Here is a 24,329-nt window from a genome sequence, read left to right as displayed (position 1 = left end):
AATCCAGGAGAAGAGCAGAAGCAAGACATGACATAGGGTTGGAACTAGGTGATCCTTAAGGTCCCTTCCAACTCTAACCATTCTGTGATTTTATGACAGCTCTCTGAGGACAGCCTCGGTTTCCTCCTCTGCAAAACAGAAAGAGGTGTGATAGCATTACCCATCAGAAACCCAGTGAGGAATCAACAGGTTTTGATGGCAAAAGTTACCTTTGACTCAACATCAACTGCTGCACCATGACTTGAATACGCAAAACATTTTATGAAGGCTTTTATTATTGCCAAAATCTCAGGGGATTTATTTTTTTTCCCCTTACACAAGACTAAAACAAAAATGATTTCAAAATCACATATGTCAAGGTCAGATGACCTAAGCAGTCCCTGTGCATGCAACACTGACACAATGTCCCCAGCTTGCGATAGAAAACATTTTAGGCTGAAGAGACAGTGCACTGCAGTAACTGGTTACCTGACATTTTTCCCTCTGGTGTGCTGGTCTGGTCTGCTAGGCCAGCAGCTAGGCTGCTACTGGTCTGCTTTCAGAGGACAACTCCTAGTGGAGGTAAGATAAACCAGTCACAAAAATAAGTCGTTCTGTTTGCCTCGTGATTTCTAGTGTTCACAGAGCAAGACTGTTCCTCTCTTTCCTTTGAGTACTGCTGCTAACCAGTCAATGCAGCAGCATCCTTTTTATTGCCCCACAATACTCTTACTCATAAAAAAAAAATTAAAAGAATTACTGTGTTATTCTGCATCACCATCTCTCCTCACTTCTCAGGGTGGTCTGCCTGCTCTGCAGCACTGTAATGACAAAGGGCTCACCATCTTGTAGGCAATACTTGGAAAATCTGAAGCCTCTCAAATCTGCCCACTTGGCTGGTCTGTCAGGTGCTGACCCGACATGCTGAGCATTTGACACCACCGCTGAGTGACTCGGGAAATTTAGTAGGTTCTTGTTAAAAAAATAAAAAACACCACACCAGAAACAGTAAAGAACAAAAGGATCTCTTGTTTCCACTGTTCGAGTATTTTGGGCAGAGAGAAGAAAAAAAGAAAAGAAAAAACCACCAAAAAACAGTCTTGTTTGTTTGCAGTTTTCTCTCCCTCTCTTTATCCCACACTGGCAACGTTCCTAAGGCAAGGAGTGAACTCTGGGTCAACTCAAATGTGTACACACTTGGGGCAGCTCATTGCTAACCATTTAGCGGACTCTTTCCCCAGACAATAAACCCCCTTGGCTTCTCTTCCTCGTTAGTAACTGGAACAAACATCCACTTCACTTCTAGACACAGAGCAGCCTTGCAACACTGTCAAGAAAATTTACCAGCCCGAGGAACAAAATCTATTCATCCATCCGTTAACTGTTATGGATTGAAAATAATGAAAAACTAACGATCGCTCATGTCCCTGGCCAAAGAATGACTCACTCAGGCAGCCCAAGCAGATTCCTGCAAAGCTGCAACAGAGGCTGCTCTGCACTTGGCTTACAATGTCCCTAGGGCAGGGTCGGTCTCTTTACTCATCACTCATTCAGTGCCTCACACAGCAGGGTCAGTGGCTGGACCTCCTCGGCACTGCCTTTAGCGGTAAGAAACACAAGAACAACAGGAGTCGGCATACACACAACCCCTGTGGCGCCGCTGCCACACCAAATGTTCCCTTGGGATGAGCTCCTCTGTCTTGATAAGACCACACAATTCCCCCATCAGGAAACTCCCACTCTCAGCGTTTTCCAACAGCCCCCTAACAAACACTGCCTTGAAAATGAACATCTGAGTATGAGCAAATGTTTGCTGGTGCTCAGCACAATCACGTACCTGATGTACCTCCCGTGGCAGAGGCCAAAAAGAATGTACTACAGAATAATAAGAGGCGCGCTCAGTTCTTCATCTGTAGTGGATGGGACAAACCCCATCACCCTTTGGTGAACACAAGCAAGGCACAAAGCAGTTGCTGAGTGCTGCAAAAGAGTCTCCTGTGAAAGGAGCACCACTGCAATCAGCAGATAGGCATGACTTGGAGCCAAGGCCAGAGGGACATCTGTCCCCCCACTGCTACTACGTGTGGCAGGAGTAACTAGAGCAATGCACTCACACTAGGCACATTAAAAAGCAGGCCAGGAGCTTCCAAAGCAGCAAGACGAGATGCTGCAATGTGACAACAACCAGGTACGTACCAACATACCCATTGACAACACAACCTGCTTAGGGGAGTCATCCCTAGGAGATAGAGAGATTGCTGTGCCTTCACCCCAGAGCAGCAGGGTGTACAGGGTATCCTCAGCATTGCCTAAGGGATTATTGTAGGACATTGTCTGGTCCTGCCCAAAAGAGTAAATATCCAAAGACACTGGAAAACATGAGGGCAAAAAAGAGTCACCTCTGGAATAAAATAGCAGAAAATAATAAGGAAGCTCTCCCAATCAGTCCAACAGTCAGATGATTTGCTTGCAGCCAATCCCAAATGAACTTCAAAGGCAATAGTATCACCTCTTCTGTTAATAAGGCCACCAAACGACTTGCAGGCTTTATGCACAGGCATTGCCAACACCGACAAGAGGAAGCCAGGATGGCAATGATGGAAAATTGCCTCCAGTAGGAAAACAAAAGGTAGATCTTCTCTACTGAGGTTTGACTCCATAAGGCACCCGGAGTCAACATGACAGTTCACTGCAAAGGGCAAGGGAAGCTTCTGTTCCTCGTGTCTCCCCACACCTCTGCTACTGTTGACCACACACTACTCTGACCATGTGCTGGCTTGGGCTCTCTTTGGAGCACGTCTGTGACCTGCTATAGCTCGCCGAGAGTTTTAGACAAAGCAGCTCACAAAAGGGGTCCAACATGCACCCAATCTGGTACAATGGAGATGATGGGACTCTGTGGACAGGAGAGAAAGAGGGAGGGAAGTGGGGAGAGAGAGAGAGCACAAGAAAGTGTGAGTGTAGGGATGGGGAAGGGCGACCTGCCAGAGGCTCAGAAGTGTTATCCAAAATACTCTGCTTTCCTGCCTCATGGGCAATGTCACCAGGGCCCTACAAACTGCCTAGAAAAAACAAGCAGAGCTGAGTTCAGTTAGCAGGCGACTCGAGAAGGACATACATACATCAATCTGGTACTTCTTGACCAACTGCTGCTTTCTGTAAAAAAAGACACGAGAACTTTCTACCAGCAATGGGAAGCACAGATGCGTAGCAACCCAAGCCCAGGGCCATCACTCCTGGCACTTACACCCCGGAGCAGCAAGGCCATAAAAGGGGCGAGAAGATGCAGAGCCTCACCACTGCAATTTATGCAGTAATCCCTGCCATTGTTCAGGGGAACAAAGCAGTCATCTGATACCATTTCAAAATTAAACTGGGAAAGGAAGGACAGGGGAGGAGGCGGGAGGAAAGAAGGAGGGGAGGAAGCTCTCAAACCTGTTGACTGGACCCTGGGAAGGATAGGAAGTCTCCCAGAAGACGACTCTTCGGCCTATCTCCCACACGCACCCGGCCTCATGATTCCCAGGGCCATGTGATAGGGGCTTCCTGCTACCAAGCAAAGCGAGACCTACTCCGACCTCTCTCTTCCAAACAGAGTTCCTGCCTGCTTTGTGTTCGCAAAGAGGCGTTTGTTTACTGATCTATCATTGGCATGCAGGAAACAGCCTTGAAATGAGCTGTAATCATCTGTCTCCAGCAATAGCTGTTTGGCTTTCTTCTAATTTAAGTTTTCCTCCCCATCCCCTCCCACCCCCCCTCCAACGCCCTCTTCCCCACTTCCGATCAAAATGCCGGTTGGAGTACACACATCTGGTTCAGGGCACTAGATACTACGCGATGTTTCCAAAGCAACCGGTGAATAAAAAAGAGGCACTGACAGTAGGCACGCTCCCACCCCCAAAGAACAGAGAAGTCTTCCAGAGGGATACGAGCTGAACTCCTTCAGGGAGAGGAAAAAAACAGCTTTGCTCACTGCACTTGGTGTAGCCACCAGACGATGACAAAAGGCAGAGGTGCACCCAATGCCCTGCAGTCCACATCATCAGAAACGTACACAGATAGAGCATGGGTTGTACACATGCAGTCTTGCCTCCAGTAAGTGATGGAAGCAAGTCCCAGGCCTCCCTTCTTTGCTATTTCATTTGTGGGGACTATATCAAGGATACCTCAAAGGGGCTTGTGGTTTGGGGATGAGTATTACCATCACCACGTGCTGAAGGCCATGTCTCAAGATTTTCTTTGCTGTTTACTCTGCACCTCGCACAAAAATCAGATCCAAGTCTGTAACTGGATATTAGCCACATCACTGGGGCATATAAACAATACGGCTTTACAGCACCAGGAGCAACCCACAGCAGGTCAAACTCTTCTCCAAGAAGAAAAAAAGACATGCTGCGTTTAAAGCTCATGTATGCTTTCTTCTCCTTGGTGCTCACAGAAATGGCATCTACAATAACTTTCATGAGTAACCCTGAGCAGACAGACAAAGCCTGCAAGTAACACCTCTCCACTCCACTGCTTTACAGAACAAAGGATGCAACATACAGACAGCAACAATGAGACAACAATATATAACATACATATATAAAGAACAGGAAGGATGCCAAGAAGACAAAACACTAACAGGAAAATTGTGAGTAAGGGGAAGCCAACAGTTAAAGCCTTCAAGGCACCCTCCCCCAGCCCTTGCTCTGTTTGGAGCCTGTTTCCTTTTGGGGAAAGAAGCAGGCATGAGGATGCATGCTTGTGCACGAACACGCACACAGAGGCCACTGCGCGGATCTCTGGACACAGTCCCAGCACCAGGCAGCGTCCCTGGGCCCGGGTACGAGCACGCTGCCTTCACGAGTGTCCCAGGAGCAGCATGACCTCAGGGGCTGAGCCCCCACAAAGTGGGCAGGACACCAGCTGAGCAAGTATGTGGCTAGGGCTGAGAAGGACAACAGCACCCAAAAGCAGTCCCCTTTGGTGAAACAAGATGTTTGCAGTGGAGGAGTCACTGACTCGAGGTGTCCAACAACAACCCAGCAGCAAGGCAAGGGTTTTCTGAAACTTGAGCTCAAGTTTCTCTTTCCTCTCCCAGTCAGACCTGCAGGTGAGCATCACAGAATTGCTGAGGTCTGGGAGGACGGACCACCTCCGCAACAGCAGGGCTTCTCAGTAGCATCCAGTGAAAGGACGATTCAGCCTATACATAAGAAAAAACATTTTTAACAAGAGGGTCACTAGGCACCAGATAGGATGTGGAGGCTGCATTCTTGGAGATACTCAAAACCTGACTGGACAATGTCCTGAGCAAGCTGTTCTACATGACCCCACTCTGAGCAGGGGGCTGGACTTAGAATCATAGAATTGCTGAGGTTGGAAGGGACCTTTAAGATCATCAAGTCCAACCATTAACCTACCCTGACAAAAACCACTTCTAAACCATGTCCCTAAGTACAACATCTACCCTTTTTTTAAGCTCCAGGGATGGTGAATCCACCACCTCCCTTGGGCAGCCTATTCCAATATTTAATAACCCTTTCAGTGAAAAAACATTTCCTAATATCCAATCTAAACCTCCCCTGACATAACTTGAACCTGTGTCCTCTTGTCCTTGGCCACCTCCAGAGGTGCCTTCCCACCTCACCTTCCCACTCTGCCACCCTGTACTGGGCACAGTTAGTTTGGGACAAGGTGAACTGTCACCTCTTTGCAGGCACTGATTGTCCTGGCCACACAAGGCTCCTGCAGGCCATGGAGACTGAAGACACTACCAGCAGGATCGTTCAGTTCATCGCACTAGTAATGAGATCCTAACCCTAGACAGTCAGGCCCAAGTCATTTATTAAAGAAAAAAAAAAGCAGGATAAACTTAAGTAAACACATCCATGAAGAACCAATGACTGGGAAGCGATATGCTCCTATATTATCCTTTAGAGTCAGATCCCACACAGCCTCTTACCCTGCTTGCCCCACTCTGCCCTAACTTTTCCCTTTGATCTATCATATCTTGCACCACAAGGCTTACAAGAGGGTCAGGAGAATCCCATGTGTCAAAAGAAACTGTATTTTCAAAAACCCCAAGTGGAATTGATGTACCGCAACCTCTCTCTTTGTGCGTGCACCCCATGTCAGAGGAACAACGCTGCAATGCAAGGAATGCAGAAACTCACAGTGTCAGTGTTCAGCCTGTGTGCAGAAAAGCTGTGCTGTATGTTATGATATGTCTTTAGTTTTATGATATAATTCATTCTACTGACCTTCTCCATAGAACAAACTGCCTGCTTATATGTCACTAACCTGACTTAACGGATTACTACTGTTAAAGAGACTGCCCTGCTTCTCCCTCTTCCTGGGCCCCTGCTCCTCCCTTGGCTGCCTGTCCATGGTCTCATCCCTGTCCTTTGTAAAAGGCAGGCCTCATCAGATCTAATAGATGCCACTGACTAAGGATGTGCCTGCTTTTCCTCCCTTCTTGCTTCTGCTTCCTTTGTATCAGCTCCAATTCTTGTAAAGCACTTTCTGAGCTAGCAAGGGTTAGCAAGCTAGCTGGTTAAATTAATTAAGCCAGCAAACAAAGGAGGGAAAAGCAAAAAGTCTTCTGCTTGTATAGTGATATCAGTCACCTGTCGTGGAAAACCTGATGAGCACTGAAGTACACGGAAGGGAAGGGATGAAATCATATTGCTAGGACAGATTCGCTGTTTTTGCTTTCTCCTCACTGCTTTCGTTCAAGGACATTTGTTGCTCACCAGATAACCATATAAATGGCAAACTGGGTTGCACGAACAACAGACAAAGCTACAATTTGCTCTAAGAGCAAGACTTGATTTTTCAGACTGTTCCAATTGCAAACCCCACTGCCTTCACAAGCGGACATGGGGCCAGCCCCACCGCCCCATGTCTGGCACCCAGGCCAGGGAATACACAGCTGGCTGCCACTGGCAAAAATTCTGCCTTCAGGGTTTGTCTGACATGGCAGTGAGCTCTGGGTAGAGCAGGTGAGGAGGTTCCTAGCCATTTCTCCTTCATTACCTGCCAAATTAAGCAAGGAACCTGCAGGCACCCGTTTCACTCGCTACATTACCCTGACTCACCTCCAGAGCAGGCCAAACAGACACCTGTGACCACCCAGCAAAGCCTAACAGCTCCAGCACACACATGTGTAAGACACAACTGAAACAGCACAGACAACTGTAAATGTGGTGCTTCTCAGTTCCTGAGTGCTCCACTTCACACATACAGAAACTGCATCTGGAGAACATAAATGAAGTTTCAGTTATGGGTTGGTTTGTTTGGTTTAAATGCAAACTGAAAAAAAAAACACAAACCCACTGGGCTCCCACTGTGTGGGATGGTATGGAGTTACCAGTACGGCTGGATGCTTTGACTCCACCACAGGGACCTCTGGCACCTGAGTTAGTGGAGTAGCTGGTAACAGCAGCAGCTCCTGGAAGAGGATGGGACAGACGCTCTGCCAGGGGTTTTGCACATGCTTGGTGGGACACAGGGACCCGCTCCATTCCAGGCTTTGGAAGTAAGCAGGTTATGGGGGCACACCATTATTTTTAAGTTTGTTCTCTCACCTCCTCACACTAGAACCTTATTACATATAGTATTCCTCACCTACTCAATAGCAGCCCTTGCTTGCAAGGTCTCCCCTTGTCCAGACAGCCCAGGTTTAACTCTGAGGTCACTATTTGAGTTCCATTTTCCTCACCCACTGTTAATCTCATGTTCCTCCCACTCACTATCAGCTGTCCCAGCCAGGTCCTCTCTGCCCCTCCCCATCACCACTTCCCTGTATCCCTCTCTTTCCAGACTTGTCCCCTCAAATCATTCCTTAGCCATTCCTTCTCTACCCATAGCTCATCCAAATACATTCTCTCCATCCTAAGGACTTTCTACAATGGCTCCTAGCTGCAGACTCTTCCTCCCCTTACTTCCCCCTCCCTGCCCAAAATAAGGGCTCTCCCAGATTTACCCGGCCCCTCGGCCTTGCCTCAGTTTTTCTCAACCACCCCTGTCCTACCTCCCTGCTCAAGCAGAAACAGCTTCCCTTCCAGCTTCTGGAAGACTCCACTACTCAATCTACTACCTTAAAAGCTGCTTCTCTACAACTGACAGTTTTGAGAGGTTTTTTACCTGCCCCCAGGCCTAGTCTCATCAAAACAAAGCCACCTGACACCAGATTGGCTTAAGCACCTCCTTTTTTGCCTGGCCTTACAGGGCAGAACTTGAGAAGCTGGCACATTTCCCCAGATTTTAGATCCACTCCAGCGCTCTCCTGGCTACCACACCACCCGAACTCCTGGATGTCCACAGTGCTTATCTGAGACAATGCTTGCCCTACACGGACAGTCTGCACCTACACGTTGAAGACACTGGACTCCCTACGTGCATGTCCACTGCCAATATCCTGAGCGGATCCCACACCTCTCCCTCGCTGCACACCCACACATGCACAGTGTAGCAATTATTTCTTTAGAAGCAGAATGACTGCATCTTTGTGTCCAAATCACTGACCTTGACTAGGATGGAGAATCTTTTCCTTCCTTCCTAGTCCAGGCTTTGCCTCTTCTGGATACTAGTAAATCAAGCTGTTTTCACCTCTTTTCTGCTACCATGCCAGTGGGGTAACTGATGGCACAGGAGAGGAAAAACTCCCGGTAATTTAGTCCACTGTTCCTGGACAGAGATTTACAGCGAGGTCCTACTAAACCCCAGAAATGTATTCTGTATGTCTGGTTAGGAGGCCAGCCTTTGGCACTGAGCTGCAGATGGCACGTGTCCATTCATATGTGACTCACAGGTTGGGGCTTTATTATAGGACCAGGGTTAGGACTAGGTTGGTAACAAGGCTCTGCTTGGAAAGAAGTTAACCCTCAGCAATGAGAAGAGGGGAGACAGCAGGACACGCTGTGGGCAATATTTGTGGTTCACCGTGGGTCTCAATTACATCTTTAGGCTGTTCCTGTTCTGCAGTAAAGCAGCAGGACCCTCAAGAAACTACGCTCACCTCTTGTCCATTACTTCCCTCCACCACCCATTTGCTGAAGGCTGCAAGTGAAGCTCCACAGGGTCACCTACCTGGCACAGGGAGCTGGAAGGACAGCACATTCAGTAATGAGGTAACTACTGAAGATTTTAGCTACTAAAAATAAAAATCTCTGCTGACCACGTGCCAGCTGAAATTTTCTTCCCACAGACCCTTGGAAGAGTTAAGATAGAGACGACACAGGAGTGGCAAAGGACAAATTTCCAGTCCAAGCACCATACAACACTTCTGTTTGAAAGCATAAGATTAGTCTTAGCAAAAAATAAAAACACGATGCACTTTCTAATGCAGGGGAAACAGCACATTTTTCTCCCCTAGCTTTACTCTTTGAAACAGCTGAAACATTTTGTCTGAAGGCTTTAAAAAGTAATTCAGTCAGAGGCAAACGCTCAGCATGGAAAACTTCAGACTGAAACAAAAAAAATTTGACCTGAAGGCAGAAATTGAAAACAGGGTCTCACAATGTGAATTGTCTTCTGTTAAAGGTGGGGCCTGCTGCACCCACTATTATTAAGCTTGTCCCATATTTCCCATTGTCTTATTTTCCCTTTGTTCCTCCCTCTAAACACATAACAAACAGAAGAAAAGCTCAACAACTCAAAGGGTATTCGACATCCCTCCAGTTTCCTTCAGGCAACCACACCCTCGGCCAAAAAAATGCAGCATTTCCAGGGTTAGCAGTGGTGTGGTACATGACCACGTCAAACAAAACAGCAACGCTCTTTTTCTAATTCACTGCTCACAAGCACAGATTACGTCTTGCATGTACAGAAGGTAAATACTGTTATTCTTTGTGGTGGCAAGTATGGTTTCTATTACTGCTTAGAGACGTGATGAATCTTCACTCCTGCAGGTAGGTTAACAAATATTAAGAAAAAATTCACATGGGAAGAGAAAGAATCAGTATTTCCCAATCTGGCTGCTAAAAAGTCTAATTGCAGTGTTTAGTGGAATGACATGTTGCAGGCTAAGCTTTCTACAAGGAAGTCATGAACAAAAAATTAAAAAAAATAAAATAATTCCAGATGGAGAAACCAAGATTCTGGGAAGTGAAGGTAGGAGTAGAGGACAGCTCTTCTGTGACGGTTCTTGGCAATACTAGACCATCTCCTTGTGTTTTAGATCTTGCATTAGGTTATGCGTGCACACAGTGGGGATGCTCAACCCCTTTCAAAGTGGGCTAATATTTACTTATGCTCTGCAGCCTAATAAATGAAAATTCAGTTACTTTAAGTCAAGGCTGAAGAAGACATTAGTGGTGAATCTTGTGTTAGTGAAGCAAACACAAGCTTGCTGATGCCATTAGTGGAGTCGGCGTTTCATACCTGTTTTCTTTGGCTTCGAAATTACCCACACACAAGACGACTGCAGTCAATATGGAATAAAACAAAAGAAATACGGACCAGATTTACATGAGCAGACGTTCGCCTGCAGAACCATCTACCAGCCAGATGAAGAGGCAGAATTCCTAGCAGATGCAGTGGAACTGGCTTCAGTCCCCAACAAAGATGAAGCTACATTGACATACATGCATTTCTGCCAGTGTAGCCAACTGGTGTAGATACTTACCCTCCTTTGACAAGAATGCTGTGTTACAAATATACCAGTCCTACTGCAACAGTAAATCACTTCCAGTGTAAAAAGAATTGGAAAGAATTCAGGTTTATTATTACTTAGAAGAAACCCAAACATTTGACAGCATTGGAAACAACCTGCCACTAAAATACAGTGTTCAGCCCATGAACCAAGCTGGAATTCATTTTCAATGTGGTGAGATAACCTCTGCTATTCTAGCTTAAACGGGACTCAAAGAGGTCCCTTCAAGGAGCAACTCTGCAAAGAGTTTCCTGGCAGGAAGACAAATTGTCTCACATTCAGAAAGGAAATGAGAGCATTAAAATGAAGAACCTCAACTTCTTCCAAAATAACTTATCATCAGGGAAGACGAACGGAGCCTCAGCAAATCTCTCCTTTGGTGGCCTTCACCCTGCAGGATGCTGACTCTTGCCCCTCCTGACGAGGATTTAGCACACAGTTTCCTGAAATGTCCACCATCGCAACCTGGGGGCACCATATGCAGAGCCCTGGTCACTGCATGCTTCAGGAGATCTTTCTGTACCAGCTCTGAGTCCATGACCTGCTGCTATAGTCAGTCTCTATTACGCACTATCTGAACTCAAGCAAAAAGTCAGCTGTAAACTGCTTTTTGATCCTGGAGACCCTGCTTCCCGCTATCTTGCTCAACCTCCTCTTTCCTCCCACCATCACTCTTCCACATATCTCAGACATCACAAATGCAGAATCTGCTTATTGCAGATCTTATTTCTTACCGAAATCTTTCGACCACAGTGCAGCACACCACCCCCTTGTTCAACCTTCCTCAGCAGAGAGCAGGGCCAGGCAGCACGTGAGCCGCCGAAGATTTACCCATCCCAAAGAGGGAAGCCGCGCAGCTCCAAAGAAGAAAAACCTCTGCAAAGAGGATTTGCATTTATTTATTTTTCCAGGAGGAAAGCTGCTCTTCTGTGGGTGTGTGCGTGCGTGTGTTTGTTAGGACAATAGGAAAAAGGACACTGGAGCGGAGCTGCCAGGAAACAGTCGGCCATCTGCCCGCATGGAGAGCAATTTTTCCTTTTCTTTTGTACTAAAAGGAATGTAGCTCAGAGCCGCCATCCGCCCGCGCTGGGAGGAAATCTGAGAGCCTGTGCTCTGCCAGGGAGCGGAAGCATGGGGGAGGGAGCGCGCCCCGTCCATGTGGTTAAGCGGTCATTACACTCACGGCCAATAAAAGTGGGAAAAAAAACACTAACCAAAACCCCCAAATCCTGGGGAAAATTGCTCTTCCTCCTCCGCCCTTTCACTCTCACATGCGGTTCAATACTCTCTCCCCTCCCAGGGTGATCTCAAGTGCAGGAACTGCTGAAGGGGCTTAGCGGAGGATGGTGTCAGGAGGGCAATGGCCTGGGGAAACAAGGATTTCCCCCTGCGCTGACACTGGCACCCCCGGACAAGAACGCAACACAAAGAGAATATCACCTTGCATGGCCATGTTTCTCAGCTGCCCGCATGCCTCTCAGTAACCAGGCATTTAGCAACCCAAGCGCAAAACGGCTTGGGGAAGGAGCCTGTGCTCCTTGGCTCCCTGACCCACTGGACAAGGGTGGAGCGTAAGGAGCAAGTCTACTGTTTATAACCATCCATATATTGTCCCCCAGGGGCTTTGGTGCTGCTTCCAACTATAAAAGAAAACTACATAACAGGAGGGGAAAAAAGATCTGATCTTCTGGTACCATCAGGCAAAAATGCTGGCACAAGCCCATGATGACTTGGTAGCACCCTCTTCTGCCACTTCAGTGGCAAGAAACACCCAAAAATTAAGAAAGGTAAAAATTTTTAGAAATGTCTACACAGCTTTGAAGTTTAATGCCAGTTTTCAAAAACAACTGAGAATTGGATTATTTTTAATCCATTTTCATTTTCAAATTTTCATTTCATGAAACATTTTCAAAGAACTGTAAGCATTCATTCCTTTTTCACTCATCACAACAGGAGGCAATGTCTAGGTACTGCTAAGAAAATTGAGAAACCACTTATCTCCATCTTCATGCGACTACATACCTTGCAAACTCTGGCACTTACTAGGTGCCAGATCCAGCTCCACAGAGCCAGCAGAACTTGCTAATGTGGGAGATGTCCAAGATAATAGGTCACAGTCCTGAAAAAGGTACTTCCAGAAGATCTGATTAATCTAAAGAGCTTCCTCATGTCCTGGCAGTTCAGAAGATGGACAGACTGATCCAGTAACGCTCTGCACTTAAGTGTGTCCAAGTTAGATCTGGACTGCAAAACACAAGTCCCAGTCCCTTTCAGAAACGAGACTCGGGTTTCCACATTCTGTCATGACTTTTTGAACATTTTACTTCTTGTAAAAACAAAACCATCAGTGTAGCACAGTGCGTGACCTGAAGCCACTTCCTTGGATGCTTCTTTCTTGGGTGGATGAGCGGCAACAGGAACAAGTATAAGCAACGTAGAAACTTGATATAAGGATTTTTTTAATTTTTTTTTTTTTAATTTTTTTTTTTTTTTTTTACACCATGAGGTTAATACAGCTCTGGAACATCGCTGGAGGTTTTCAAGACAAAACCCTGAGCAACCTGGTCTGAGCTCAGACCTGAATCTCTGAGCAGGAGGCTGGAGTAGAGACCTCCTGCAATCCCTTCCAACCTGGATTATACAACGATAACCTGCTGTTAATTACTCTAAAAGAAAGAATTCACTCTCATTTTCTCTCTAGAAGACAAAATAACCAAACCAACACCGCCAAACCTGCAAAAAGATATCCCTTTCAAAACAGTATTGCTAGGTGGCTCTTCCTCCCCAAGAGATATGTTTTGCCTTTCTCCAACTGACCTGCAAGTAAGCAGTAAAAAATGGCTGCTAAAACAAGATAGACAATTATGCTACCCCTAACACACTTCCAGTCTTTTGTGCCTAGTAATTCTGTAGTGTCTAACAAACTTCAACAGTTCAGTGGAAGCTATTAGGGAGGCCATGAATCCACCTTGGCAAATATTGATGAGTGCTGTAAATTCTCCCTCCTAGAAAAAGAAAATACTTTCTTCCTAAATTCATTGGACTTTCAGAGGGATCAGGGTGCATTTTTTTTTTTTTAAAAGCTTAAAGTTATTTCATAACTAAATTAGAAAAAAAACCCTTGAGAAATACTGAAAGCATTTATTTGGGAGATTTGGGTTTTTTCTTTGCTGAAGCATTTCTTTTGGGTTTCTCATGGCAGAAAACCTAGAAACTGGAGTTATTAAACATATTGTTCACTGCTTCACATATTGTTCACTGCTCTCTTCAAGGGATGTGCTAAAGGCAATATATACTCTACAGGACTTTAATTTCGATTGTTTACTTTCTTTCATATACATCAAACTGTTTGATAACAGCAGAAGCAGAGCACCCACGTATGATCCAGCCCTTATCTCATGGCCGAAGCAGAACTATTCTTACAGAAGCTTCCAACCCAGAGAACGTGCATCCAAGTTTTGTATTCCAGGGTAACCACAAGGGCATACTCCACCCAAGATGTTTGAACGTTGTCCTGGACTGGGCCCCAATACTGTTTATTGTGCACAGGAAAAACTCATTACTACAAAGCAGCCAGCACTGAATGCTTTTCACAAGAGCACATTTCACAGGACCCACAACAAAATATCAAAGTAGGAGTCTTCTGGAGTCAAACCCTTTGCGGAAGCCCTTGTTCCCTGAATTATTCAATAAACATCATCCCCTTTCATCTTAAATGCTCATAAACATCTCATTTCCAGCCCCATGTGAGGCAAAATCCTAGCTCTACTGAAGGTATTGATTTGACTCCAGTGATTATGGTGTGGCTTGCATTTCACCCACCAAACCCTCCATGTTCACCTCCTTTCTGCTCCTCACCAACACAGGTCTACCTACAGAAACCTGAGCAGAGTCCCCTCAGCTCAAGTCCGTAAAACCTCTCTGGAAGGGACAAGTCTTGCAGGTTCTCATGCAATGTTAAAAGAATACAAATGTTTCCCACAGGGTGAGAGATGAGGACTCCCACAGCTGATGACCAGCACTAGGAGACAGGTGACTTACCCAATACAACAGCCTGATGATAAGCAGGTTCCTCTGTGAACTTCCCATCCCCCCACCCCAAAAATATCAGCATTACACACTCAGCTCTAAAGGTCTGGCTCAGGGAAGAGGCTCTCCATGAATGTTTTTCTCCCTGCAGAGGATGCTGATGTTAACAAATGCACATGTTCTCTAGATTAGATACCCCATATCCTCACCAGAACCACCTTCTTTATGCAAAGGTAGAAGCTGCACTATGTTGATTCAATTACCCATGGCTGAACACAATGGATCTTTTGATAACAACCAGATTTTCTTTATTGGAAAGAGAATGTCTACAGACATTACTGGCAAACTAAACCTAAACTTGATCTTTTAGGGGAAATTCCCCAAACATTTTCTTCAATTAGAAGAGGCACAAGAAGAGATTATGTAATGCTATACTTGATTTATTTCTTGACTGGTAAGAAAAATGTTTGGCATTCAAGCAGGCATTCTTCTTCCCATCTCTTCCACATGCAATAACTCAAACATTCAGATTGGATAGTGTTTACTTAATAAAAATCTATCATCCCCTTCTCCAAGTGGGTTCACTGCATTCATATTAAAAAGAAAAATAAGAAGGAAGAGAAATTTCAGCACTAGAAATAGGTTAGCAAGAAAATATCTCTGCTTATATGCCTTACCAAGCAAATGGCATATTAGAGATGCCTAGTGTTTGTAAATACAGTTATATAAAACTAAGAAATCACTTTTCTTTAGATTTTCTTCACACAAATCTGACTTTTGATGACAGGTAAAAATGATGATGAGTAAGAAATCAGTCCTACCTCAGGCCATATGTTTAGCAAGACTGACTTTTCAAAATACTGTACACTGAGATAAGAGTAAACAGTTTATACGGCAAATATGCTCCCAGATAACTCAGATTAATATAAATTTCTATGGAGGAACTGAACTGGAACAACAAACCAATCCATCTCAGCTAACTCTTGATGATCGCCTGTAAACTACTCTTTTACCCTCTTTAATACTTGCCTCTAATACTCACAAACTCTGAACCATACTGTAAAAGTGCCTGTTTCTCTTACCTGACCAGAAAGGGTCCAGAAACTAAGTCATCTGAGCAAGATGCACTCACCTGAAATACAGCTGCATGGTCTCAGCAATTCAATTAGCATAAATCAAACCGGTTTGAGTATTGCTGGATGAATAAATTACTTATGGTTTCTGATCAACTGAAAAAATTTTTTGACAAGTTTGATCTAAACTCAGTATTAAAAAAAAAATCCCAACAGAGAGAGAAACTTTCAAGAAAACATTTGATGTAACCTGAAGGAAGCTTACAAGAGTCAGGTTCTTTACTGTGAAATGACATTACCTACCAAAATTTACCTAGATTGGATGTGTGTGTGTGTTAACCCTCCCCTTCAAAAGGAGCCAAAACACTTTGTTTGGGCTTCCCCTCCTTCTCAACATTTTGTTTTTTTGAAGGGAAAAGAAGGAGGCAAGGGAAGAGATGGGACTACCCTGCCATCTTTCTCCAAGTAGTTATTTATATAACTTTTTTTATTCAACTACAAAACTGAAAAAGAAATACCATAAAGTTTTCTCCAAAGTACCAAAAAGCCCCAAACCTCACTTCCGGGCCATCGCTCAGCTAAAGTTAATGGAGCAATGAGAGTTGACACAAGCTTGTTTTTCTGGTGATCTCATCAACATACACTGATGAAGCACGGTGAGAGATATCACTAAGTTACACTGACTCTGTGAAGCAGCTGCTTAAGAAAAGGTGCATTACACAATCTTCTGCTTAGTTCTGCATTCAAGGATTTCATGGCAAGTCCTACCAAAATCTCCTTTATTGCAAAACACTATTCACAAGTTTAAAAAAAAAAAGCTACATGTGTAATAGAGACAGTGAGATGGCTGAACTTCTTAAGTCCTTCAGGAAAAAAGAGTGGGTTGGTGATTACCTGCTTCCAGGCCTTTTGAAAATTTATTTTTACTTCAAAATAGAAAGAAGGAAAAATCAATGTAATCCAAGGTCAGGTTTGATTTTTCAAAAAGCAGATCTTTATCAGGAGCCTGAAATAAAAATAAAGTACTACTACTGAACACATCCAGAGGAAGGCAACAAAACTGATGAAAGGGCTGGAAAGGCATGTTCTGTGAGGACTTTGGGTTTGTCTAGTTTGGAGAAAAAGAGGCTGAGGGGTCACCTCACTGCTCTCTACAGCTTCCTGAGGAGGGGAAGTGGGGAAGGAGGTACCGATCTCTTCTCCCTGGTACCCAGTGGTAGGACGCATGGGAATGGTTCAAAGCTGCACCAGGGGTGGTTCAGACTGGACATTAAGAAGCATTTCTTTACCGAGAGGATGGTCAAACACTGGAACAGGCTTCCTAGAGAGGTGCTCAATGCCCCAAGCCTCTCAGTGTTTAAGAGGCATTTGGACAATGCCCTTAAAAACATGCTTTAACTTTTGGTCAGCCCTGAATTGGTCAGGCAGTTGGGCTAGAGGATTGTCGTAGGTCCCTTCCAACTGAAACAGTCTAGTCTATTCTACAAACAATAACAAAAAACCTACTGGAAAGCTGCCTCGAACATGAATGAGCGGAGAGACTGGGATCAGCGTATGTTAAATTTGGTTTGAAGAACAGAAAAGATAAAATTTTTAATCCTGCAGTGAATGTTGGTCAGAGTTAAGTCCTTCACTGCTCTGACAGGGCAAGTACTCTGTTTCTGATAATGTTTCCAGATAGCTTTGGATCAGAAAAATAATTTTACCCCATGCAAGCAAAGATTAAGCAAGCGGGACACAAAGCAATATATTACATTAGAATAAGTTAGCTTGTAAAAAAACCCAACTTCATCAAATTCTGGCAATATTTTATGAAATTTGTGCCTTTCAGGCAATCCTGTTTTTTCCTTGAAACACACCCAAAAGTGTCTTTCTCTGATTAGTCGAGGAATTTTGGAATTTAACAGGGGAAACCTTGATTTCCCACTGAATTTGTGTATGCTACATCATCCTACAAGAAAAGTTTCCTGCTGTGCAAACAAGAAGATACCAACAGGGCAAACTTTAGTACAAACTAAGCAGCAATAGCTGTCAGTGTCCTTCACCAAAACAAGTACACGACTGTTGTATGTGAGCAAAATTTCATGGCAAAACTTCGAGTCACTCATAGTAATCTCAGGGGACAGAGACAGAAATCTGATGCAAAAAACTAGTTACCACGTGTTGGTTTCCCAGTAGGAAACCCCTCAGTCCTCTCTCCGAGTTTGACAAAGCTGAAAAATGGCAGGCAGCTAGACGAGGGCTTCTTACATCATTTGGAAAGAACTCAATAGCTTACACATCTCTTCTCAGTAAGAAATTCTCTTGCAGAATTTGACTACAGATTGCCACACATACAGCCTAGCATGTCAAGGCAGGGAAAAACAAATTCTCAGTGACAGCCTGATCCCAACCTCCCTGAATTCATGGAAAAGCTCCCATGGACTTCAGTAGACTGTGAAGGATGCTTTCAGGGTCTGTTTTTGGCCAGATGTCGATTACTGAAGTGCTACATGTGCTGGAGAAGACACCCTTCTCAACTTCAGTAAGAGGCATTTATTTCCTTTTGCTACTGTGCCGCTCTGGGTAATGCAAGACTTGATTCTTACCTAAAAGAAAATGTGAAGCCTATATTCACAGCATGCTTTGCAGCTGCACCACGTCATGTTTTTGTATGTGGAAAACATATCCATCTTCAGGGGGTAGGAGGGGGCTTAACGTTTTTTAAAGAAAAAGCTCCAATAGTCTGAAAAGTCTCTGGCAGCTCTTCCCTTTTCAATTTAGCAAGGTGGTGTTTGGCTGACGCTGGCAAGCAAACTCCTATTTATGAAGTGCCCTCACGGTGCCCTGTGAAATTTGCCATTTCCCTCCATGACAGTCAGCACAATCTATCACAAGAACATAATCCCCTAGGACAGGAGACCCAAGCCCCTTCACTGCTCTCCTCTGCAAACAGATGCGTGCATGCTCCCCAGCTCTGGAAGTCACAGCCTGCTTTTGGCAAAGAACTTCAGCAGCTGCACATCTGCAGAGGGGGATCTCATCCTCCCGCCCAGCCTGCAAAGCAAGCTCAGCATTTGTTTCTCTCCAGATGACACCCTGATGGGTTGATTTAATCATTCACATATGCATGCCTATTCACAATGCTAGCAAAATACCACGGCTGTGACAGCATCTCACCTGAACTGCTCACAGTAACACGGCTTGTCAGCACGTGCTTGGCAAGACATTTCGCAGGATATTAAGAGGAAAGCAATGTTCAAGGACATCACTAACATAAAATGATTCTACCGAACACAACTGGGTGTGAGAGACCACTTATGATGAGGAAAACACCTCAACAGGTGGTTAATTTTAAGCCTATGCTCAAAGCCCACTGTCTTCAGTTAGATTTAAGCTTGCGTTCCATAAAGTCCAGTCCAGACCTTCCTGAGTGGGAACGATGTACTGCACTGGGCACCAGAGTACTCTGCTGGGTGGATTTAAGCATGCGCTTAGACCTACACGTCTGCTTAAATGATTTGCCAAACTGGGGGCACTGTACAGAATATTTAAGCATAGCAGGATCACAGAAACACTTCACCACTTTGATTCCCAAAGGGAAATTTAATTAAAACACAGAGCATCTAGCCATTTAAAATTATTCTTGTTACAAAGAGCTGTAAGTCCTTGCCCCCTGAAACAGTCTCTCTGGTGGATTGCCAGAGACCCCACTAAGTTTCTGGAAACACAACTTACGTGCCCGAACTTGGTAAGGAGCCATCTGTTCTCAGGGATCTGCAGGACCAGGAGTCTCAGTGCCTGGCAGGGTCCTACCCAGCACTTTTTCGTCCGCTTCCAAGTGAGGTGGCACCTTTCCCCACTCAAGCTGCCCCTATTCATCATCATCCCTCAACATTTTAAATGTCTGGGCCAGATTTTCAAACGAGGTCAGAGCCAAGTTTTTCTGACTGCTTCTCCGAGACCAGATTTTCTGCCAGGCAGTCTCCTGCACAGATATCTAACCAAGGCAAGACCCTTCCAAGCAAGGTCAGCATCCCTTATGCTGAACTGTTCAGCAAATCTGAATACTTACCATGATGCCTAATGAGGAGCTGGGCATAGGAAAAATACAGCTGCAACATCTACTTGCAGAACCCATCTCTACACTAGTCTCAATCCAGATCACTAGCTCTCTGCTGCACATGCACTAGAGAAACAAGACCAGTGAAACAACCTTCCGTCTGCATTAGCAATACTATTTTACAGAGAAGACAAGACTCGCTGCAGTTAAAGGAGGCCACAGTTGAAAACAAAGTAATGCCCCTCCAACAGCTCATGCAGAAGCGTCTACCTTATTATTATCTACCGTAGTGGCACAGCACCAGTAGCAACTCACAAACCCCACTTCAGGCATCACAGATAGAGCCGAACAACAGCTAACTTACCTGTCTAGCTTCCTTCCTTTTGCCTTTTACTCTGATCTTCCATCACACATCTCAAAATGATGCAAGTCCCACACCCGCACTCCTAGATGAGACCTCATCAGCACTGCACATGAAGCCAGCTGCAAGAAGAACCCGGGGGACAGCCAGGCCCATCTGTTAGAGGCTTTTCTCTGCACGGGTTGGTGTTTTTATTTTAACTCCCTCTGCTTCTGGGCCCCTCTCCGTCTCTCGCCCCTCCCATCTCCCTCTCTCTGCTCATGAGGAGAGAGTTTCCATCCTGGCTCTGGGCCAGCACATGTATGGGCAAAGGCAGCCTTCAGGAAAAGCCATCTTCTGCTCCCTTTCATCACATAAACACTGCCGGTTCCCAGCCCAAGAGCACAGGGCTGAGCGAGAGTTTTGGCTGCAGCACAGGGGGACTGAGGACCAGCAAATCCTGCCCAGGCTGAACACAGCAGCCTGGCCACAGTGCAACCACCTCCTTTCCTGGCCCCCCTGCTCCCAGTGAGTAACACCAGGCTTTATCCCAACCGCCCATGAGATGGCCGACACAGACTTATCTCATGTTCAGCAAAGGACCATGAGTAACAGGACATAAAGATAACAGGTAACATTCAAGCCAAATTCTCATTTGCATGAGCGATTAAAAAAAGAAAACCAAAAGACCCCAAGCAAACCTGGCTGGCAGCATCCCAGTACTAGGATGATGACCTAGCCTGAAGTGTACAAGAAGGCCTCAGAGATGTACTAACTCCTAACAAGCTTAATTGGTAAAAACCGACCTTTAATTACTGCTGTAACTATTGAATCTCCCCTGCTAAATCCCTGGAACTAACAGTATGCCAGATGCAGCTGGTTTCCATAACCTGGGGAGGGGAAGAAGCACTGAAACACACGATGAAGATTATACCAGCACTCACAGAGTTCACTCCAGCAGGACATTACTCTTTTGAGCTTCTATCTTTCCAACTACGCTTGACTTCCCCTCAGCTTTACCACAGGACAGTACTATTTGCAGAAGGGACAGAAATACGGCTCTCAGTGCATGTTACCTGCATTAAAGAAAGGAGTCTTAGTGTTTCAAACTTCTTTTAAGGAGGATTTCTCATGAGCCCCCTTTTAGGGTCTATGTTGCACATACCTGGCACCCCATATTTGGCCAGCAAATGTTTAGGCAACGTATTTACCTCAGAGGAGTACAAACCCAGAGGGTTCAGCATAGGATAACTGTGGCCATCACACCAGGATTATCCTAAGAACACAACATCTGTTAGCAACTGCAACAGTGATGGGGTGAAACTGATATGGTTCAGAGCTGCTCAGAGCCATCTCAACACAGGAAGGACAGGACCATCAAGATGGCAGAGCCCCAAAGGGGTTTAACTGCAAGCTCTGTGCCATGAGTTCTGTAAAAAAGGCAGGTATTGCTTCGGCCAGGATTAGGGAATAAAAAGGTGTGTTTCAAGAACTGAAAGTGTGCCTACTTGCTAGGTCACCTGCTCTTGCAAGAATGTGAATAAAAACGTGCTTCACAGAGGATTCTGCCTGAGCCTATTTCATTCGGACCGGAACTTATTTCTCACAGTTCCAACTAAGCTCCTGGCTTGCTAAAAGACATGAACTGCTGAAGACTTGCACGACCAGCTGGCAAGTATCCATTGCTCCGATCAGGAACTGGACTGGGGACTTACAACTTTCACCTTATCGGTCCTACATCTACAGACACAGAATACCTTGACCCAGTTAGGTGGTGAACCACATAAAGGTTGGGACAGATCTTGAATAAGACTGGCCTATAGGACCATTAAGTATTTACTTATGTAAGACAGTGATGATGCCTTCTAGTGCCATACTGACAACAGAGACCTTGAACTGATCCTCAGCCTGTTCTGTGCCAGGCTTCCACCCAAGGACACGGCCCTCAGTTGAAAACCCAGGTTGTAGAGAGTCATCAGCTCCAGGGACTCTAGCTTCTTTGTCTTAGGCACCCAACTTCAAGATCACCCAAGGCCCCAGCGGAAGCTTACATTTCAAAAGCACAGCCTTCACAAAGCCAGGAGCCTGCAGTTCAGTCATATGGCGTACACATGCCTGACCACAGACACCCGAGAATTAAAGCGGTCCCATTTGCTCTTCACTAAAACCTGGGCTGAAACCACCACCAAAGGGCATGCATATTCACAGATTTCAGTCTGTGCTTTCATTTCCAGTAGTTGATAAAGCTGCTGAGGCGAAAGCCAGAGAAAAATCCCATGAGCAAGATAAGCATGCTATTGTCTTTCCATTGCATTTCAGAGCTACAATCAAGGAAACATTCTCCTCTCCAGCCTTGTCTGGGTAAAACAATGCTTACAGATCACAACCCCTCAGATGCAATGTTATTTGAGCTGTATCTAGGCAAATCCGGGCTCACTCATTTACTGTCAGAACGCAAATGCAAAAAGGAATTTCTTTCTAGCTGCATCCCACTCCCTTCTTCCCCATGGAGAGTCTTCTCAGTCCTTAAGGAACTGCTATGCAAGTTCATTAAAAGTCCTATTTCAGCATTTCCTTCGTAGTAGAGGCCTCTTCCAGCCAGCTCTTGGGATCCTGCCAAAAGACATATCAGCCACTAGTACTTAAATCCTTCCGCTAAAAAATGCTTCCCTAAAGAGCTTATACCTCAGTTCTGGCTGCCTAAGTGAGCTGATCATCAAAATTAACCAGCCTCAACAAGAGCTTAAGAGAGGTTTTTCCTCCACTCTTATGGGCTTAATGGTGCACTACAGAGCCTTTTCTCCCCTTGGTCTGGCCTCCACTTCAGAAGGAGGAGGAACTTCATCACAGTTCCAATCAGGAAATAAATGTCACGTACCACAAAAGGAAGAGAGAACCCACTACCTTGGATGATGCATTCAGCGAGATCCAGAAGAACATAACATTTACCAGGCACTTCTGAGACGTCCAGCATCTCCCCATGTTTAAAGCTCTGTTGTGTGAAGATCTGATTGGAGAATTTCTTAAGCTTGGCGCAAGGATTGCATTTGCCTCTGTGTCCCCAGAGCACCCAGCACAATACAGGTTTCAATTCCTGTCCATACGAATTAGTTGTTACGGCTGATATCCAGAAAAAACTCTGTGGAAGAGGTCCTACTGAGTTAAGATCACCTCTGAAAACCATAGCCTTGCTGCTTACATGGTCTTTATTTATCATCTCCTTGTTGAAATTAACATTTCTAACAAATAAACACACCAGGCATGGGAGAAAGACAAGCATATTGCAAGCGCTTGACAAAGGATCTAAATGCCCTTCTTGTTTTTGAAGAACAGAAAGCATCACGTGGTTGCCTCTGCCGACAAAATGTCCTGAAAGATTTCCCAAGGCAGTGAGCTGGGGACACTACTGAAAGCACCACTTTGGGACACTCCACATGCACTTGAGGTCTACAAGCAGAATCGTGCTTGGGGATCCGAGCTGATGAACAGGGAGCGCTTCTGTGCTGCCTGTCAGGGCAAGGAACATGCCAAAGGACAACCCAGGCTTCAGCACACAGCCTTCTCACCAGAGGCAAAGAGAGGTCCCAGCAGAGACATAAATCTTTAGCCTGCTTTTTACATTCCGGGTCACTCCAGCGCCCTTTGTTTTCAGTGGTTTCTCTTCCGTTTCTCAAAGAGACACTATATTACCCTGGGAAATCCTGTGGCTTTCCTCTCTTTTCCATACTTAACAGAGTTTTCAGTTGTTTCCAAGTCCATCCCAACATGGTAGAGATCCATTCTCACATGCTGAAACACTGTTTGTATTATTTTAAAAACCCCAACTAAACAAAAAAGCCCCAAAACTAACAACCACCAAACCCCACAAACACTACTCTGATGACAATTCAGAATAAAACACAAGGGTCAAGGAAACGCATTCCTTTCCTCTGTCAGGATGCAGTAATGACTCCCTTTCTGGTGGTTCAGAAACAGAGCCAGTACACTTTATTGGACTTCACTACCACACACCAGGAATCAGTGGTCAGTAAGGTGGCAGCAAACACAGAAAACAGCTTTTTAATCCACCAGCAACACCAGCAGCTCCCCTCCCAGTAGCAAATGAAAGCCCCACGGAAATCCCTCTGCTGCTCTCTTTATCCTCCCAGCTGAGCTGCAGGCCAGAGACACTCCTCTCCAAAAGCAACAATCCTGCTTAAATGGCAAAAGCAAAGGTGGACGGAAACA

The 24,329-nt window shown here is 45.3% G+C and overlaps 1 protein-coding gene across 5 annotated transcripts in view; it reads right to left on the bottom strand.

The window, feature by feature from the left end:
- DENND2A (DENN domain containing 2A) overlaps positions 1 to 24,329 on the bottom strand; it is a 63,362-nt gene that overhangs the window by 37,318 nt on the left and 1,715 nt on the right. The window contains exon 2 of one of the 5 annotated variants that reach the window (XM_054193341.1): positions 469 to 552. The exons of 2 other annotated variants lie outside the window; for them this stretch is intronic. The gene's annotated coding sequence lies outside the window, so the exon portion shown is untranslated. Of the gene's footprint in view, positions 1 to 468; positions 553 to 3,414; positions 3,633 to 20,126; positions 20,246 to 24,329 lie in introns of those variants that run through there. 2 more of the 5 variants (XM_054193351.1, XM_054193362.1) reach the window with 2 other exon arrangements.

This window comes from Rissa tridactyla, chromosome 1 (genome assembly GCF_028500815.1).
Source record: "Rissa tridactyla isolate bRisTri1 chromosome 1, bRisTri1.patW.cur.20221130, whole genome shotgun sequence".
NCBI lineage: Eukaryota > Metazoa > Chordata > Aves > Charadriiformes > Laridae > Rissa > Rissa tridactyla.
The sequence above is the reverse complement of the archived record's forward strand: the minus strand, read 5'-3'. Positions and strand labels throughout refer to the sequence as shown.